The sequence below is a fragment of the Dromaius novaehollandiae genome, chromosome 1, assembly GCF_036370855.1.
Source record: "Dromaius novaehollandiae isolate bDroNov1 chromosome 1, bDroNov1.hap1, whole genome shotgun sequence".
Taxonomy (NCBI): Eukaryota; Metazoa; Chordata; class Aves; order Casuariiformes; family Dromaiidae; genus Dromaius; species Dromaius novaehollandiae.
Window position 1 is genome coordinate 68425593 of NC_088098.1, and position 20893 is coordinate 68446485.

The following is a 20893-nucleotide window of genomic DNA, read 5'->3' on the forward strand; positions in this document are numbered from 1 at the left end:
TTATTGTCACTCTAAATAGCTGTGTCTTTGTGATTTGCTTTATAACTACTGTCACTTTTCAGTATTCAAATACCTGTAGTCTAGCTGAGAACCATCATTAGCAAATCAAAGCAGATGTATTTGTACATGTATTTTTTTCTTCTCAGCCCTCAGAAATCTCCATACTGCTGCTACCTTAACTTTTGACTCCTGCCAAACCCCTTAGTCTGCCTGTTAGCAGATGTTGTTTTGCCTCTATACTGAGATTTCATAATAAGTAATTTTGGGGTGTTAGGGAAAAAACAGTAGTGGATACGGTGGTTTTTATACAGCCTTCAAGAACGCCCAGTGTCAGAGCAGTGATTCAGGGGAGTTTCCCTGAGTCACGCTCTGGGCAAGCTGCCCTCCTCCCTGTTCCTTGGATTTCCCCCCTTGCCCTGCCAAGGAGCCTTCCTGCCCCAGGTGCTGTCCTGTCCTTGTTGGGGAGCCAGATGAGCAGGAACCATAGCAGATTTGCCCTCAGCAAAGCCTGCTGTTTCTCACTACCATATAATTGCTGGCCATCAGATTTCTTAGATGATTACACGCAATTTACTTACTTACAAAATAATTTTTTTCCTGCTGTTGTAGGAAGCTTCAACAAGGAAATACTATGATTTTGAGTTTCTGACATGAGATGTGTGAGACCTGATTCGGTAACTACTTCATCAGAGACTTGGAGGAATGACTCAGATGCTTTGGGCCACAGCTCTCTGTTGAATGAGGATGAAATAGTCTCCTTTCTTCTGCCCTTGTGTTATCTATTTAGACTGTAAGGCCTTAGGTTTGCTGGTGGTGCTTTGCAAAACACAGGTCCCCATTTCAGTCTTAGAATCATCGAGGCAGAATTCATTAAAAGGGTGAGGAAGAATAGGTCAGACATTAAGCAAATTGAAGAGTGCAGAAGCATCAGTCGTTGAAAGGGTGAACGATTTCTAATAGCCAACTGTCACTGAAAAAATGAGGGGAAGAAGAGTGCATTTCTGAGCAATCATACCCACTCATTAACTCAGTAATAATCATATCTTTGGCTAATGAACTCCTGCACTTCAGGCCTGGATTTTATTTAGCTAAGGCTATAGTTAATATCGAATACCATTCCTCTCTCCCAGGTTATTTTTTAAGTTCACTGTAGTGATAAGTCTAAAACAGGTATTATTTTAGCATCCTTCCATTGGCTTCATGTACAAAGGCCACCAAATTTGTGTCACTACTTTATTTTCTACTGTAATTTCAGACACCTAGCGTGCATAGATCACCAATGCATTTAGTTTTTAAATTGCCTGGAACATAGAGTTTTGTAGCAGAAGATGGAAGTGCCAAAAAAAAAAAAAAAATCCTGATGTTATGGGAGGACATATAAAACACCAATTTAGGGTATGATTCACTTTAATGGAAGATTAAAAAATCAATAAAATCCTAGGGTTTTGTTTTAAATTTTTTCTGGTTCTGCTGTCCCAAGCTGCCCTCAACAAATAGTGCATAGAAAAAAACGTGACTTATTCTGGAAAGGTCCTTTGTAGTGGGAGACAGAGTTGGAGAATCTGGAACTTCTTAATTAAGGTGGTACCTGTTTTTAAAAAGGTTAACTAATTTCAGCATGCATTTTGGAGGAAGAAGGAAAAGAAGGTGCTAAATATGCAAAGCAATAATAAATTAATGAGAAAAAGCTGTTCATACCAGGAGGTATCAAAAAGGACAGAGTCAGAAAGACAGTAGTAAGTGACTTTCTGGAAAGACAACTTTTAATCTGATTCATTGTTGTTTTGGCTACTTAAAGTCCTACTTTTACACAGTGTCTTGTGCATTTTATCCAGTCTGGTAAATGTAAGTAGACCAGATAGCTCTGCTGTATTTAGAAGCTTTTGAATTCAGAATAGATGTGTACAGTGAAAAAAGAAAAAAAGTGAGCTTTAAAATTATCTCCTGATCACAAATTTGCTTTCAACAATGTGTTTTAGTAAGGCAGCCAGAAGTTATAAACATAGCATTTAATTAATTTATTATTTTGGCCATCAAGGAAAATATTACCACAGTAATATTTTAGATGACCATTTATGAGAAGCTAATAGGTTTTTCATATAAATTTTATCTCTCTCAGCCATGAAATGTGTTGCTTGACAGCATAAATACTTTACTTCTGATTCCCACAAAAATGTCCTTTCAAAAGGACAATAAAATAGCAAAAAAAAAAAATTTATTAGAGATTTGAGATTGTAAAATAACCTGCTGTAACTACTATGGTAACTTAAGGGTTTGAGAAAACACCCAAAACACTCTTAACCCGCACTGAATTGTGTCCTCATTTTCCAACTTTCCTACCCTAACTTATATTGTAAGGATGTAAATTAAAAGACTTACCAATTATTTGCAGCAGCTTTTAAGCAGGGTATAAAGGCATGAGAGTAAAATAATAATATGTAACACAACATCTAAGGAGTGCTGAGGAAATAATTCTTGTGAACACCCTTCTGATACAATATATATCTCCACTTCTTTTCTATATATACAAGCAGCAGACAAAGTTCAAAGCCAGTCATTTAAAGCTCGGGGCTTTGGGGAAGTGTAACGTAATATTTGATGTGCATGTTCAGCAGACAGGACTTGATTAGGAGCACGGCTCCTTTGCAAACTCAGGCCCCTTCCCTGGCATACCTGAAGCAGGGTTAGGTGCTATTGCGCCCCCAGTAATGGCTGCCGTTCCTGTTTCAGGGTCGGCAGTACTGAAACGCTGAAACTGTAATCTTAAATTAGGCAGTGTGTTGAGCAGAGATTGAGATGAGAACCCAGGAGACATCTGTCTCTTAACTAAATCTTGATTTTTTTCCCTGTAACACACCTCCTTTGTAGCAACTGCTTTGATCTTAACAAATCTTTAAATAACTGTTGTGAGAGGCTAATAGAGGTGATAGCTACTGTTTTCTTACGGGAAAAAAAAAACAACAAATAAAAACAACTAACCACAGAATATTCATACAGGAACACTTTTCTTGAGCTCTTCCTTGCTTGGCATTTAGTTTCCTCAGCAAATTCTTCAGAGAAAAACTGCATAATGCCATATGTGTGTATGTGCTCTGCGTATATGGAGCTGTATACAAATCTAAGTAGCTATGTAAGTTACCAATAACAAATAAAATACAGCTTCCTTTCTCTGCAGTGCATGGTAGTCTGCAACCACTTTGCCTGAGTTCAGTTCCAGTGGGCATTTAAACACTCACCTCCAAGCGCGAGAGTGTTCCTGCAACAGCATAACACATCTTTAAGTGGCTTGTTGTGGTTAACATTGAAACTGGACGTTCATAGTCCTGAAGAAGACTTACACAAAATGGGTCCCTTGCTTTTAACAGATGTGCATTTACTATGAGTACATGTCTCACACTGGAAGTAACTGAGCAACTGTAACTGGTGGGTTGTGAAAATCCCATTTTCTATTCATGACATTTATAACTGAATGGAATGTATTTTTATGTTTTGCTAGATGAATGTGATAGAAAGATGGAATTCCAAATTAGCATGTAGAGTCATCCAATATGGTATCTGTCCATGGCAAGAAATAAAAAGTACACAGAATTGGCCAGGCTCAGTAGAAAGAGCAACAAGAACTTAAATTATATGATGTCGGGATTTTATTCCTTTCAATTGTATAACAAGCTACAATGTAACAGTGATAGGATATCCTCCAGCTGTCCTGGAAAACAGGAATAGAGGAGTCTATTATGTAGTGATTGTATAAGAGTGAATCTGTCATTCATACTAGCCTTTGTTTCCTTTGCTCGGAGAACACTACCACATACTTCCAGGTAGACTAACAATACAAATAATTTGTTTTCTGTTTTAAGTTACTAGAGAAGTAACAGCTAATGTGTATTCTTCATGAAAGTTTTATGCTCTAACAAAGCATTTATTATCTTTGTTTATAACAAATTAACACTGATAGCCGTAATGAATACGCATAATAACTTAGATGTATATTTTCAGAATAGTACCCAAGAGTGCTTGACTGGGGGAAGCAGGATTCCCATCTCATATGTAATGTACTGTTTAGAAAATGATGCTCAGCTGTTTCATATGCAGTTCATTTGAAGAAGGAGCAATAAGAATGCTTACTTGGCAGAGATACAGCACATCCTAAGTAAATGACACCCATTATTATTGGCTTTCTTAATAAAATGAATTTTTTTAGTTGTCTCAGTATTTGCCAGTGAATATCATGTGATTGCTACAGTTTGCCCCCATAAATGATCTATATGTCTGGATAAAGAATTTCAGTAAATAAGCAACTGAGATGTCTGTTAGCAAATGCTGTTTTTTACTAGTAATCTCAGAGGTCAAAGTAAGGTCAAAAAAGAAAAATAATCATTACATAGATCAGAGAGGGTAATAAGTTAAAGACAAGGAGGAAAGGCAGAAACTATAGCAACATTTGAGTTGAAAACGAATATAGCTGAGTAGAAAACCCATGGGAAATTAATAAACAAATGTTCCTGAGACAGAAAGTCCGATCTTGCCCCTGGCAAGTCCATTTTATCTGTATAAATAGCATCCAAGAGGATGTGGGTCATGCATAGCAGTCTAGAAAAGCAGTCACTAATTCCAAGCATCTAAAATTTGGTCACATCACAGTCTGAATTAAGATTCATTGTGAAGATGTTAGCGACTCTGCTGGAGCAAGGCTGCTGAGGAACAGACAATAGTCCTCCCCTGTCAGTCTTCCTTGGGAGTGAGGAATAGACCTGGGTCTTTGTTGGGTTGGCCATTCATTACTTTAAACATGCCTATTTAATAGAAATACAAAAATTAAGTCTCCAACTGAAAGAGCTAATGGGGAAGAAAATGGTACACTCTTGTTTATTGTCATAAATTGTTGCAAAAGGGAGATCACAGCCTGGGATTAAAAATGATCTTGTGATGTTTCTTTGAGTCACAAGAAGAATAAAATATCAACTTCATGAAACTTATCTTTTATTTCATTTGTGATGCCATATTCTCCGTTGTGTCCTGAGTTGAAGAGACAGTTTTGCCCTCTTGGTCCTGTCAGTGAGCTCACCAAGGAATTTTAGTGTAGTCTTTATGTGAGTTGTTAAATGGTAATCCAAAAATAACTTCTTCAATGAAGTTCAAAACAACTTTTTTCTCCATCAGACTTTGCTTTCTACAAGAAATTACTTTTAGAGATAAACAATATTGTCATATTCTAAATCACTGCTGTCAAACTCTTTTTTCACCCCAAACACTTAATTGTATTTTTAGATAACAAAGCATGGTAAATTCACTCAGTACTGTCAGCATTCATTTACAGGAATGTTAGCTATGTCACATCATCTGTGCTCTCTATTTTGGAACAGTGATAATGCTGGAAATCAAGCTGGCTAGCAAGCAGCTCAAAAGCAAAAAACTAGCTTTGGGAAGAGACAGCAAACTTACTTCTACTTGCAAATGATCAGTAAGCTTTCCATAAAGGCAAAATAGTGAGTGAAGCATGACCCGTTGTACGCTGTAAGCAGAAGAAGCAGAAGAGACAAATATCTCCAGGCTGTCAGTCCCAATGACCAACAGTTTCCCATTTCAAAGGTTATGCCAGATAAGTAGCTGCTGATGTAATCCGGGGCAAGGTAAAAAAGAATTTCTGCTAGTATTTTGGGGAGACTGTGTAGCTTGAATAATGGAAGGCACATTTTACAATCCTTGCAAGGATGGTTGGAGTGCGTCACAGAATTTTTTGTAGCAGAGTATCTTTCCATTATTCCACACTGTGGCGTGCAAGGCTCTCTGTATAGGGGGCTCTACTAAAATTGTCAACAGAAGAAATACTTATTTTGTGATTGTTCCAGACACTCCTGCATCAATCTATTCTCTTCTAGTCTAGCACTCCAACTATCAATGGGCTCTTAAAGTGCTCTCTTACAGTCATCAACCGAAGTGCACAGAAAGCTAGTGTAATATCTGTTAGACTGGGTATGTGCTAAATAACTGATGTTATGGCTGATTTTGTTAGAGATTTCCAATAAGATGATAAACAGTATTTCAGATTCCAGCTAGCAGAAATGAGCAATATTTTGCCAAATTTATGTTGTAATGACCGTTATATCCAGGACTTTTTGTTGTTTGTTAATTATTCATAGTTTATCTGCCGCAAACTAAAAAGTAGAGTACTAATTTTAATACTATGTATATCGGATAACAAACTGCACGGCCAGTTCTGGTCTCTTCAGCCTCTTTTTTTAATCTATACTGTTTATCTGAAGTGATGATCAGTATTCTAAGTCAAGCCAACCATTAATTTTCTGTCTCTCAGAAAATACAGAACAGATCTTTCAATGAGCAGATGAAACAAGTTGATTGTTGCCAGCCTTGGTAAATTTTGCTTAATTGGACCTGGCAAACTCACAAGAAACAACACTGTAATGTGGACTCAGTATAGCACCTACTCTTTTGAAACATTGTCTGTAGTGCAGTCGTAATAGCATACAAAACATTCTGCTTTCTATGTTTAAGTGCCACAATAATTTATTCTAGAGATTTACAAAGAAATTCAATGTTTTCCTGAAAAAAAAAATCTCAAGTTCATTTTCTGTTTGGCCTTTTGAGTCTGTTAATAAATACAGAGTCACTGGGAACAATTTGTTTTGTAGAGAAGACCCCATGAATTATCTCAATTAACCATTAGAAAGCAGAAGAGCCTTTTGGGGCTCACAGTTATTGCGAACTTAAACTCTAAGATAAAAGATGTAGATGATGTTATTTATTTGAGTTTTATTATAATGTTACAGTAGTGAGGGCTCAGCTGAGCAAGGGCAGGCCTCATTCTACTGGTCTGTGCCAACTCACCTGGACACAGCCTCTGTCCTAGAATTAACAATTTCAAAAGACAAAATGACATTAACAGCTAGATTACGTGAATCACATAAGCATGTGACCTGATGCCAAACTAGGAATTAATCTCCAAATTTCTTGAGTCCTAGAACAGCATATTTACCCCCAAACCATACATTCTTTGTAGCAACAGTGTAACAGAGACTATTAACAGCAGGATAGGAAGGAACTGCTAGGGGAGATCTTTTACATCATGTCAACTTTGTACACAAAGATTTTTTTTCCTTTTTTATCCATTGCTTTTATCTTTCTAAAGCTGCAATCCTTGTTCTTAAACCTCTTGGGTTATTGCAGTTAAAAAGGGCAAACCTTTCTGAAGTCATTAATATTTCTTTGTAATGTGCTTGGTATTTTCTTGATGTAGCATACATTCAAAGATACATGACATTTCAATATATTATAACTTAAAACAAAAGTCCTTTGATTATCAGATTCTCTGATGGTTTTAATGTGATACAGCTCCCTCGACCTCTCTGAAACTTAGCCACTTTACAGCAGCAGAATGTCTGGCCCAGCAATCACAGCACAGCAGCTCTTCTACAACAGGGTCAATCCAGTGTCTACCAGGACATAGCTCTTTTGGGTCAGAGATCACTAATCTTGCTTTTATTTTGTTGGGTATGTCACATACACCCTCCTTGAGTGATTCTGGGACTTCAAGTAAATAGTTTTAAAAATATCCTTGTCAGTGACTTACTTTGTCTTGCCGGCTCTCATCTCTTTATACTACTATGCCCGAGTACTAGATTATTTTCTCATAATCTTTCCCCAAATCCTTGCTAACATCTGCAGGTAACAACCACTTAACACTAATCTACTTTGACAGGAGGGCTGTATCAAGTACATCCACTAAGTAATTTGGTGGAAATGAGAAGAAAACAGAGAAGCTTGAGGAAAGAAAGTAGTTGCTCTCTGAAAATGCTAGAAGCACAGATGCCCACAATAAAAGCCCTCCCTTCATACAAGTTCCAGGATATGATAGAGTGACTACAAGGGGCCAGACCTAGAGAGTTTTGATTTAAATATGTATTTTGAAATATTTGTAGTTCCCTTTCCAGAACATCTGGTTGTAAAGCTGGAGAAAATATATTTATAACCAAGTTTGAGAAATCCTGGAGAAATCGGCTGGACTCGGGGGTCTGGGGTACAGAAATCACATGAAGCAGGTACTTAGAGCTGCAGTTTTAGGTAAAGAAGTCCTTTGCAAATGGGATCATAGGAGCTGGCTGGCGAAGAACACAGATAATATAATTTATGTCCCGGAGGGGCTGAAATGTGGTTTTATGTTTTGTTTCTCATTGTGTTCAGTAGTTTTCCAGTGAACTTGGCCATTGTTTCTGCCAGTCAGTGCCTGTCAGAAGGTTATGGCAGTTTGCAAAAATCTGGCTACCGCTTTACTGGATGTAGATAGCTGGATTAGCGAATATGGGATTTTCTGTACAATAAGCACCTTTGTTTAGGGCTTTTGCAAAGTCTAGAAGTGCTGGCAATGTGCCTGGTTCAATGTAGCTATCAGACTCTTTTCATTGACTTTAATTGGAGCTGGATCAGGGCCTAATCATTACAAAAATCTTCATCCTGCAGAGAGCAATGCTCACATTTGACCTCAAAACCTCAAAAACAGGCACTGGTAGGGGAAAACTAGAATACAAAAGATAGAAAATTAGTATTTTCCTGTCAAACTATGAATGGTAGAAAACCATATGTGGTACAATGACTGTATGCCTCAAGTTTGTCTTGAACTCCCTGAATTTTTTTTCTACTTACGGTCTGTCCAATTTTGATTTTTGGCAGCTACCAGAACACACTAGAAGAGAAGGCTGTTTGTCTGCCTTTAGTTGGTGTGGGATTTGCTGTTGGCAAGCACAGATGACAAACACTTCAGTTCTGTGACCAAATGTCTTTGCCATTGTTTTTACTAGGCTGTGGGATGTTTTCCCTGATATGAGACAAGATATTTCTGACAACTTATTGCAGTGTAATATATGAATAAAATGTCAGGGATTAATATATTTTACGTGTGTACACATATGCATATATATATATGTATACACAGAAAAATACATTTCTTTGCATTTCTAGGAAAGATTTTACAGTTAACAAAAACAATGCTGTATCACTATTATAGATTACATGGGTAGGGAGTAGTGACTGTCTATCTGTGTCTCTTTGCATTCAATTTCTCTGTATTATCCATGTACTACAGATGAGAGGTTCCACACACCATGTCCTATGAAAGTCCAAATGGAGTATGTATGTGAAGTGTAATGAAACCCCAGATGAACTGAAACTGAGAGATTATTAATGCAGGAAACTTTAAACACTGTAGGACTGTTAATAGTTGCATAATGAGTTCTTTTTGTAATGTGTGTATTACAGGAGTCATTCCTTCTTGTCATATTCGAAATATCTGCTATTTGGGATGCACAAAAAGAATAATCTCTATTAGTTTTATTATATCTACTAATCAGTCCTAACCCATGAGATATGGGGAAAAAGATCGCATTAGTTTATCAATTTCAGTAACCTGCTGTAACATTTCTTCTGAGAAGAGCCTATCTGCTTGCTGTCTTAAAAAGCTAAATAGTATCTAGCAAAACTTTCATGAAAGAAAGAGATTTATTCAGCAGCTCTTGCTCATGTTTCTTGTCAAGCACTGAAGACTTTTATTCCTGGCATGCAAAATGCTAGTATTTTTTCTCTTTGATATCATGAGAGCATTGAGTTATTATTTGCATGCATTCAAACGTGGCAAACAATTGGAGAAGCTTGTGACATGGGAACAATATTGTTAAGTCAGGCAACGTATATGCAAAACAGTTTATTCAGTGTTCTGATACCAAGAAATGGAAGTTGCAAAGAAAGTCTTTCCCTTTTTTTTTTTCCTCTTCTCTTCTCTACAAGGCAAGTAATTTCAAGCTAATCTTTTTGATTCACATACTGATGTACAAATGTGTCAAAACTGCTGGAAGAGAATGCTGTAGGGCATGTGTTTTAAGAGGCTCTTGATTCATTTATGTACTTACAAGGTTTCTATTTTTATTTGTGGTCAGCACACTTCACCACCCCTGTCTCACCAGCTCAGAGATCGAAATGAACTTTTCCCCTTTCATGGCTATATCTTCTGAAATATCTATAAAGCATATTATTACTATTTTTTAAATCCTTACTGGATGCACAGCTACATGTTCAGTTTAATTCATTATGATTATAACACAGCTTCACCACCACCAAAATTGTCTACTTATGATTATACTAGATAAAAATCCATTGTCGTTTGGATAATGGAGAGAAAAATTTGACATCTGTGCTCCTCTACCTTCTTAATGTTTTTTTTTTTTTTGCTATCATATTTAGTAGTAGAAAAACAAATTCAAAAGGTCCCCTTATACTTTAACTGCTCTTGCATATCTTGTATGTTTTCTATTTTATGTGCAAAGAAACTATTTGGATGATGTATGGGTCTACACTTCCAGATATTTAGATAAGAAGTTAGTGACCAAATTCCTTACTTTTATTTCTGAAAACCATGGCCTAATTATCCTATTCCTCTGAAGAACATGTGAAATTATTTTAAGATCTGACCAGGAGAGGAAGACTGTTTGACGGAGACTTGAAGCAGTGCATCATAGAAAGGAAGGTTCTGCAACAAGAAAAGCAGTGAAAACCGAGGTTGCTTTTTTCATTTTAGGATCTAGGAGTTTCTCTTACCTAATCAAAAGGGTTGGAGACTGGGGGGATTAAATAATTGGGAGGATGATGTAGAAGGAATTTTAAAGCCCAATTGAGAGCTGGGCTTTGTGCAGACCTCTCAAAGCTGAGAGCAGAAAAGCTGTCGAAAGTGAGCTCCAGGAGTTGTCGAGCTGTGGAGAACTGGACTGGAGAGCGCAGCCCTACGGAAAATGGCTCTGCAGGCTTGGGCTGGGGAACCTGCAGGCTACGGAGGCCAGAACTCGGAAGTGCAGGCGTCTGGGAAACATCTGAAGAAGACACCAACTGAAGATCAATCCCAAAAAGATCTATGAATCCCAAGAAGATCTATGAATCCAAGGGAACTAATTCATCTAGGTAAAAGAGAAATTATGCCAGAAGAGGAGGACATTGTTTCAACTACCTTGGTTGTGAGTGCATTACACCAGGAGCAGCAGGGAAGCAGGATACCTACAGGACTATCCCAGGGCCATGAAGCACTCTGAGGTATTGTCCCTATAAAGCCCTATAAATTCTGAACTGTTGTTCATTCAAAATACAAAAATTGTCACACCTCTCTGCTGCTTGCCTCTGATTTGGGGTATATTTCAGTGTAACAGTTCCTGGTATTTCTCTGTCATTTCTTTTCTTGGTAGCACATTTACAGTGCAGATGCTAAGGATGGCATTCTGCTTCCCAGGATTAATGAGACTGGATAGTAATGTAATAAATGCCTGTCTGATACAGCAGCAGGAAGCATCCCTTATGTTTGTTATACTGCTTTGACTTTCAGCTATGTGCATAGAAGACCATACATTCTGATATAAGTGCAATTTCTTTATGGATCATTTCATGCCATGTTCATAAAGGCTTTGCTAGGCTTTTAACTTTCAAAATCAGACAATATATGGGAATTTAGGGTAATAAATCTACCACATACCATAATGTATATTCTCTTTTCCATAACTATATAACTTCCCTCTGAACGCAATTTTTAGTCAGTTGTGCACCCATCAGGACATGGACTGAATTGGTCTCTCCAAGCCAATAAAATGGCCATCATATATCAACTCCTCTTTTCCGTTCACCATTAAAAACAAAATTCAGACAGAGATCTCCTGTTTTGTTGATGTAATTATTCCATTTCAGAGTGAGGCTGTTTACTTTGTTTGTTAACAAAAGCAAAATAAACAGATTTTCATCTGGAAATCTGCAGTATTAATCAAGTTTGCTATAGAGCCCTGTGAATATGTGCTTATTTTTCCTGAAAACTGTTGGGTCTGTCATCATGCTTCCAGTGTATATGCAAAAGCTGCACAGAATTTCAAAGAATTTGTCCCACTGCTTCTTAAAAAAAATTAATAATACAAGAAGATAGAAAAAAATCTATTCAAGTATATTTTCAATGGGATATTTTGAAACCAGACTCTAGTTCTTCATGCCCAGGGAGTTATGAGACATCACAAAATCTGTGTGTACAAACAGGATAGGTGTTAGCAACCCGTGACACAAACTACTATATCAGCATACGCAAAATAATGTCTTGAATGGTTGAAACCTACTTTATTTTTCTCCTGTAGCACTCTGCCACAGCCATTACGGTCACCTCAGAGCACTTTGCAGTCTCCCCAGAGCCAGCTTAAGGCTTCTCGATTTGCATTTTGCTTCATCACAAGGAGAGGAGCGAGGCCTGAAGCTGAGCTGCCCCTGCCGTGGAAAGGAAAATAACGCGACGGAAAGTACAAAACTCGGAGGCACAGTCGGGCTTCCTGCTGCTGCCAGCTGAGGCCGTCACGGGTGCTGTGCTCAGCCTCCCGGCGGCCGCAGGCTGGCTGAGGCTTTGCTGCAGCACAGGGCAGACGGCAGGGCTCTGACCTTCTGCGTGCTCCTCGCAGCCCGGCGTGCTCCCGGGCTGCCCGCTGTGCTCCCAGCCAGCACCGCAGCCTTCCTCCCTCTGACAAGCGGGAATGTGTGATTATTCGTCATCCTCCTATGTCTGATCAAGCAATAGGCCTGCTAAGTCTTGATGCTTAATAGGTAGCTTTTGGCAGGTAGTTAGTCCAGATGTCATACACAGCAGTGAATTTTTCCAGTAACTGTATCCAGATGTTAGCTTTTTAAAGCTTTCTCATTCGTCCTTTTTAACATTTTGTTTTGTTCCACTGCTGGCTTTGCTGACAACTGTAGTTCTGCCAGCAGCCTAGCACAAGGACTTCAGTATTACTGTGATAGTACTCTGTCTTTCTGAATGTCCTCCTGCTTTCAGTCATATACGATGAGGAATGTGTGCCCTGTCGTGCTGAGGTTAAATTCATAAATTCCTCAGGAGGTGAAGAATGCAGGACCCTTTCTGGGCTAACAGAGGGCAATTTCTGACCTTTTTTTTTTCCCTGATGCTTCTCCTATAACTGATGTTTGTCAACACAATAAAAGGCAGACCATATTCCTGTAGAAATTCTAATTGCAAACCAGTTTAAATATTGAGAAGCCAGTGATTACAAGTGTTTACTGCAGCAGTAGCCTTCAGACATTACATGGCTGCCTAGAGACTCCACAGGAGTGTTGTATCTTTTCTCTCAACCTGCATGGTTTTTGGTTGCTCCCCCGCCCCGCAGTCTCTTCTACTCTAATCTCCATTTCTTTGCTAACTGTCAATAACAAATAATTTCCCTTTTATCTGCCCATCACTGCAGCCACCTGAGATTTTCGGCCACCGCGGCTGCTGTGTTGTAAGCGTCGACGTGGGAGGCCACGGCAGGGAAGAACAAGCTAGGGCTCTTCAAAGCGCAAAGGGAAAAGCTACTTAGAAAATAGTCAATTTGCTCTTTCTCTCTTCAGAATTCCCTAATTGTGGGTCTGTAAAGGTATGGTATGGTCATATTGGGGATCATGTTGGAATAATATGATTCAGTATGTCCTTCAATATTCAGCTTGTGTGGCTAAAAATAAATGTCTTGTTTCTTTAAATGAGACTCTGCTCTATTTGCGACAGGATAAGTCCTCTAAAGGTGAGGAAGCTAGGAGCTTCATAACTACATACACTGTTATCAAATCCCACTGGGAAGTGTTCATGTGTTCCCCTTAAAGAACTAAAGAGACATTTCAGGGAAGGAAAATTCTTTTTTTTTTTTCTATTTTTCTCCCAGATATCCTGAAACTGGGGGAGTAAATGCAAAGAATTTATCAGAATAGGATAAACTGGTGTGAATATATTATGCAGCTGAGTCAAAGACTAGCAGGGGCAAGGCAATGAACAAAATCACTGTCTTGTTTCGCAGCACCTAGTTGTTATTTTAGCCTACGTTTTGAACCCCATTTAAAATACTGATCTGTTACAACCCTTTGCTGTGTGCAGAGCACAAATCTTTAAACTGCTATACGTAGTTCTTATATAAGTCATCTATATATGCCAGTGTTAGCTCTCCAGCTGCTAGCTGTAGGTAAGCATTACCTTTTTGACAGGTAAATGTTGTGACAGAATGAGTTCCTGACTGATGTTCTGATTGCAGGCCATGCCGGTAATAATAAGCACACAGTACTCTCTCGTAGGTGTTTCCTTGTTGGAGTTCAGATATGTCTAAGTGCTTTGATTTTCGGCATGTTTGGTTTTTGCATAGCTGTCTTGTGCGGGGGGAGAGGCGTTTGAAAAGTAACAGTGCTTCTGAAAAGATGTGCAATGTACAGTACTTTTCTTGGTATCATATAGGGAATTTCAAGTTCCTTGTGCAGTTAGGGGTTAATAAATGTATACAGGTGATTTCCCTTAAACAGAGTAGGTTTTTGAGAACGAGCACCAAGTTATGCTCATGAATCCTGCCGGTTATAATATTCTTCAAAACACAAAATTGCTAACCATGATTTGGTAGAGAAAGCTCTATCTGAAAATTTGAACTTCTGTACCGGAAATATATGAAACTCTGCCTAATCCTCTTCCTTTTTTTCCCTGCCTAATGGTCCTGCTTCATCCAAAAAATGTATTTTCCAATACAGCATGCCTCCATTTTCTAATAATTTTAGTTTGAAAATGTAATGGTGGTATCTGTGTATTTCTCTTGCTTGCTGAGGTATTCTTACATTCTATCACAGGCTAGAAAATGTTAGAATAAATGAGAGCCTTGATTGATTAAACAGTCAACATTCAATGACAAATGTAGCTAAAGAATAAAGCATCTTGCTGGTCCAGCTGATGAAGCCTTAAGCTTTTACCCAAATCCACAAAGCCAACAGCTAATTGAAATAGTACAATTCATTTGTATAAATCTTCCATACACATAATGCATTTTATCACAAATCACACTATTAATTGAGAATTGTCTCTTTCTCTTTAAAATATAATATCTTTATGGTCTCTGATAGAAGAAAAAACTCTACAACACTACACTGAAAAGTGAACAGATGCAGCAGAGGATATCAGATAGGCAAACTGTAATTACTAAAATTTTGCCAACACCTCACCTGTACTTCTGTTAAAATAGCCTGTTAATCTTTTTGAAGGCACAGCCAGCCACCTTCACCTTCATCCTAAAAACACAATTATTTATTTTGGTTAAAAACTTCAGCAATGAATACTGGCTTGTGTTTTGACTAAGCATAATATTTAATGGTTCAATACTAATATACAAAAAAAACTCTGTACTGTTGTGACTCCCAGACATGTTCTGGGTTCTGTATGTGGTGTTCCAAGTACTTCTATTTAGCTTGAAAGGGTTGATGAAAACACAGCACAAGTAGAGGTATACTGGCAAAATTCATCTTTTTGGTAAACATTATATAGCGAAAATTCTGAGTTGTCAAATACCCATTTTTTCTGCAGGACCCCGCAGTTAGGATGAGACTTAGTAAAGGAGAAGCATTTACACATAATACAGCAATAGATAGACATATCTGCAATATAATAAGGGGGTTATGATCTAGAGTCTGAAGAATTAGGTTTATTGACTTGTGTTGTGATACCTGCAGGACTAGATGGGAACTTGCACCTGGCAATGATGAAGGCCTTACTTCTTGACCTAGGTTCAGAAGGGCTGAGCTGTAGTGAAAAGAACAGGGTTTAGGACAGGATTAGGGCTGGAGACAGAATAGTCAGCTACCATAAAGCACACATAATTAAGATGAAAGCTGGTGACAGTAGATGTATGACTCATAGCTGCTATGAAGCAGACTTTGTAAACCCTACTTTCTTTAGCCCATATCTCATGCTTATCCTTATTTCTAAATCCGCACCAGGGAACATGATCCTCTCCAACAGAGAAGTATAAGGCAACACCTACCAGCAGTGGCTTTCTCCCTAACTTTGTTGGTTTTCTAATGTCTATGATTAAACATATTTGTTTAGATGCTACAGTCCTAACCCCTAATACCAAGTTTAACCCCTGTTATACTCCATAGCTCATAGATTTTTACAGGACCTATAACTAAACACAAGGTATTTAGCATTATTGTATTTAGCTCTTGTCAAAAATCCTAACCCTAGCCATAACTGTGTATCAGGGACTCCCCAAACTCTCCAGGAGTAACTTCATTAGTTTGTGATGGTTAGAGCCCTATAACCATCTATTTCTCCATTATAACTAAGGAAAAGTCATTTGCCCATGTCAGCACCAGTTCTCACACTTGCCTTTCCTACTTTGAATTCTGCTGCACTTCAGTAACTGCTGTCTGTAACCCCAAGCCTATGAATTATTCTCTCCTGAAGAATTACCTTAACACCATAGCAGGTAATTTCTGCATATCTCAGTGCTGATTGTAAGCATTTGTCCCTACAAGCACCAGCCATCATCCTAATGTGAAGACGATTTGCCAGGAGACAGATGTCTTAAAAGAAACGGGTTTTATTAGCTGTGTAGGTAAAGATCAGCTGTGTTACAGATAAAATCAGTGTTAGGGTTGTGGTGAGTTTTAGGGTTTGGCAACTGAGTCACTGAAGAGTAGACATGATTGTGAATCCAGCTAAAGCCCCCGGCCATAGGATTAAAGCTGATAACAAAAAAAGGGAGAGGTCCTATTCTTGTAGCTGGCAGGATTTGCTGTGTAGGGTTAGTACTAGATTAATGCTAGCTTTGGGAACTGAGGGTCTGGAAAACTGGAATGATTGTCTACAATCTTGTAAATCACTAGAAAGTAGAACTCATCAATAAATCTGAGTCCCAAATGGCCAAGGAGGTGAAATCTTATCCTACAAGCAAGATAATCCTTGCCTTAACCATAATCTTGTAACTATTACCGGGTCCCAATATAGAAATATTGGGGAATTGTCCCTGCTTGTACTCACCCTCATCTTTGACCTCTCTGTCAGGGATGTCAAAGTGCTTCTCTCCTCTAAGCTTCTGGGCCTGCCCCTAACCATAGCCTTAATTCTAAGCATGGTTACATGTTTTTACCAGCTAAAGCTAAAGATAACACCATGGTCCCTGCTAACAGGAGTCTGTATCCCACCCATTGGACCTTGTAAAATGATATCGTTATGACAGCTCCTCAGGCCTTCTTATCATAACTCATAATCCTAACTAAATTTTAGGCCAAAGATCTTTATGTAAAAATAAATCTCAGACATTTTTCCCTTGGTAGCATGAGCCCTCATAATATCTTGATGGATCTTCATTGCTCCTGAGGCCCAACCGTCCTGAACTGCAATCCTAACTGGGACTGCAGGTATTTGAATACCCTGGTTGTAAAAAGTTATCCTAAGCCATTTCCTTCTGCACATACCAGCCCTTATCCTAACAGGATGGACAGCCTTGCAAAGTTTGCATTCGGTTTAACTAGTATCTACAAAGAGAAAGGGCTTTGTTAGTTGTGGAGTGAAAATTATTCACAGTGCTATGAATAAAACTGGAATTAGGGTTAGGAAATTGAGAGGTTGAGGACCGGTGTTTGTTTCTGAATGCAACTAAGGCCAACATCTGTTGCAGTAAGACAACTGCAATTTCTTGCTGCCAGGAAGTCTTAAAGTTAATTTTGTGGTTGATAGGGTTCCTGTAGGTTTATGCTGCCTTGAAGTATAAAACTATCAGGGAGTCCCATTAGTCAGCCATAGCTGAGATAAAGGATTTAAGAGTGGGCCAGTTATCTGCTGATGAAAACAGAGACAGATTTCACTAAATCCTTTCTTTTATGAGAAGTGAAGCTGTTTTCCACCTTACATTCCTTCAATTTAACTATAGAAGTACACGTTGATCATCATGGTATGCATTTGCTTGTCTCCCCTCCAATTTCTTCCTCTAGAGTAGCATGAAAGCAGAAGGATGTGCATGTGTTTGTACATGTGGGAGATTAAAGCATTGCATATGTGATGAATTATTGTTATGCCCAAGAGACAAATCAAGAAGTTTGTTTCAGAAAGTAATTATAGTTCTATTTTGCAAGCACTTCAATTTATCATGTATAACGACTTCTATACATTTTGGGGATTGCAAAATGTTGAGAGAGGAACCTTGAGAAGACACCCACCCTCCAGTTGCAGCTTCTGCCTCTCACCTCTCATGTAATGTCTGGTCCTGCATTGAAAGGGAACAAGGCTGACACAGGGAGGAGCTCTTTAAGTGAAGGAGGCTGTTTTCCTGAGAGAGATGGCAGTCAGCTTGTCTAATTGGAGGGAGTTGTTTTCTCCCAATTAATATTATTTGGGCAGTGTTGCCTCATTTCTTCATTTTTGGTGGAGGAAGATGATGGCTGTTTAAATTTTGAATTGCTGTGGCACTCACTTAGTTGGCTGGCAGGAAGCCTGACCTAGCTCTCCTCTGGCATGGGCAAAGGAGATGTCTATCACCTCCTGTCAACAGCCTCCCAAAACAACTGCCTATGCCTTCTGCCTGTTCTACTAGCAGGTAATTAGCACCTTAAAAAATAAGCCCATTCCTCAAAGGGCATGTCTACATTTATTTCTGTTGTGCTCAGAGAGTTAGTTGGCTTGTATGTAGTTAGCTTGAATCATTTAATCCAAAAATAGGATTTGCACATACGTTTAGCAAATCTGCTAACAGCCTACATTAGTTCTGCACTCAGTCGTGTTTGCAACAATGCCTTCTGGGTGCATATCGCTGCTTTCTTGAAATCCATTTGGGGTTTTCCTATTATGCATTTGTTCGTATCTCATCTTTTCTGTTCAGCTGATTATAGAGACACTTTCAGCCATGGACTTTAGCTTTGGTATCAAAGTGAGAGGGAAAGGTCACAGTTTCTAGATTTGCTGATTTATTCCAAATCTTCCTCTCTAATTTCTCTGCGTTATGACATGAAAATTAAATTAAAGATCTACTGTGAAACTGTGCTGTGGACATCTGCTCCATTGGACTGCTAAAAGACTAGGATGTAATAGCCCAAAACTGCTTTAAAAAGCTATAGGTAAGAGTACCTGTGACAAATCATGCAGGCATAACAAGTCATGCAAAAAAGTCATCACTCCAAGGGCTAGAAATCCAACTGCATTTATATTTTTTATAATCCTTAGAGGGATGGCTACTCTAAAACAGCTTAATTTAAAACAGACATTTTTTGATGTCCATGTATTTTTTAGTAGATCCAGTGGATTCAAATGCAGTAGTCATGATTTATGCTGTACAAAGTAGCGTATGATTCAAAAATGCCTAACTGTTGCTAATTTAAAATGCCACCTGTGTTTTTCTAGAGGGGGCATCTTTTTTTATGATTAATGGAGAAGTTGGGGGGAGTTTATGTTTGTACATTCTTGCTGTTGTTTAAAAAAAGCTCTTCTTGAAATGCTAGATCTATGGTGTTCAGTTGCCAGTATTAGAACTGTTCAGTTTCCAGATCTAGTTGCACATTGGGATCAGATCTATACCTGTCAAGAAAGCAACAGACTGTGTTTACCGTGCCATAAGATAGAGAGATCGTCTGACACACATCGAAAACTTGAGCCTTGATCCATTAGTGGAAGCCATTAGCATATATACTCTGGCAGGTCACTGACATGAGGTATCAGATCGACCTGTGGGACTGGATATTCAACACTTAGGTCATGCTATTAGCTTATCATATGGTAATGAAATAAACCACAAAAAGACATGGTTAGGGTTTCTTGAGTGAACATATAATGGAAATAAAAACTGCATGCAACTCCTTGTAGTTTGCTATGTGTCGTACAGTGGATTGCTTTAATGTTCTAAGCACCAAGCTTAGACTCCAGTTCAAACTGACCCAAAGATTTAAATGTGGGTAGAGCAGGCCCAGCTCATAGTTCTCTTAATGTAGCTAAGTTATGAACCCGGTAGTCGCCACCAGAGACCAGTGTCCCTAATTCCCAGTTTTATCCTTTGTTGACTGGATTATGTCGCACCTCAGTAAGATCTTTGTATGCTCCTTGATAAGGGCAGTTCAAAGCCACCCACAGAAATGGTTAGAAATACCTTTCCGAAAAGGAGAGAAGACAGGTGCACAAGGGGTCACAGACTCCCCAAGTTAGCTTTGGCGTCAAAGAGTTTTTCTGAGAAGTAATTTTCATCAGAAATACACAGATAAAGACTAATATCTCCGGGTAGAGAGGAAGCGAGGTGCAGATTTAGAAATCTTTATTTTTCATCTTACAGTTCTCAAATACGTTGCTTTAACACATCATCAGGTGACCATCTGTTTCATTAGGCCATTAGGCCTACAAAACTTTTTCAGGTGCAGAGAGTAAGTCCTGACTCCTTCAGGCAGTGTGTGCATATATGCTTTAAATGAAACAACTGCCACTTCCAGACATTGGGTAGACATGTCTGGGATATATGAACTTCTTATTCTTTTAGCCTGGTACCAGTAGTGCCAGCCATAATCCCAGCAGCACATACGTCTCACCTTAAAATCATATTTCCCTACAACTACTTATGATGCTTGGCTTGATATGTCCTACTGCAGAGCAGATTCTGGGAATTAGCTAGAGTAGGAGTTTTAGCAGAATTAGTCTTAACCTAAGTGCCCTGATTTGACAACTTAACAACTGTGGAGAAGGAGATAAGCCTTAGAACTGTCTTTATCCTACTAATTCAGGCCAGCATTATTAATAAGGTCTGTGAGATTTACAGTAAGACCTTTGCAGGTAGATTTAAGTTTAACAGCCAGGAAAACTAATTTCTGCTTGCTCTAGATGCAAGGCAGAAAATGCTGGAAGTTTTGTTTTACTTTCCAGTAAGCTACTTCTACAAATAACATTGTAAATGTTACACTGGGGCTTCAATTACTGAAGGCTTTAGGCACCTGAACAGAATAAAAGTGAAGTGAAATCTTCATGCAAATAAATAGATTCACATTCCTTTAAAACAAAGACATGAAATGTCTTACAATAAATACAGATCCAAAATCCTCTGTGGCAAAA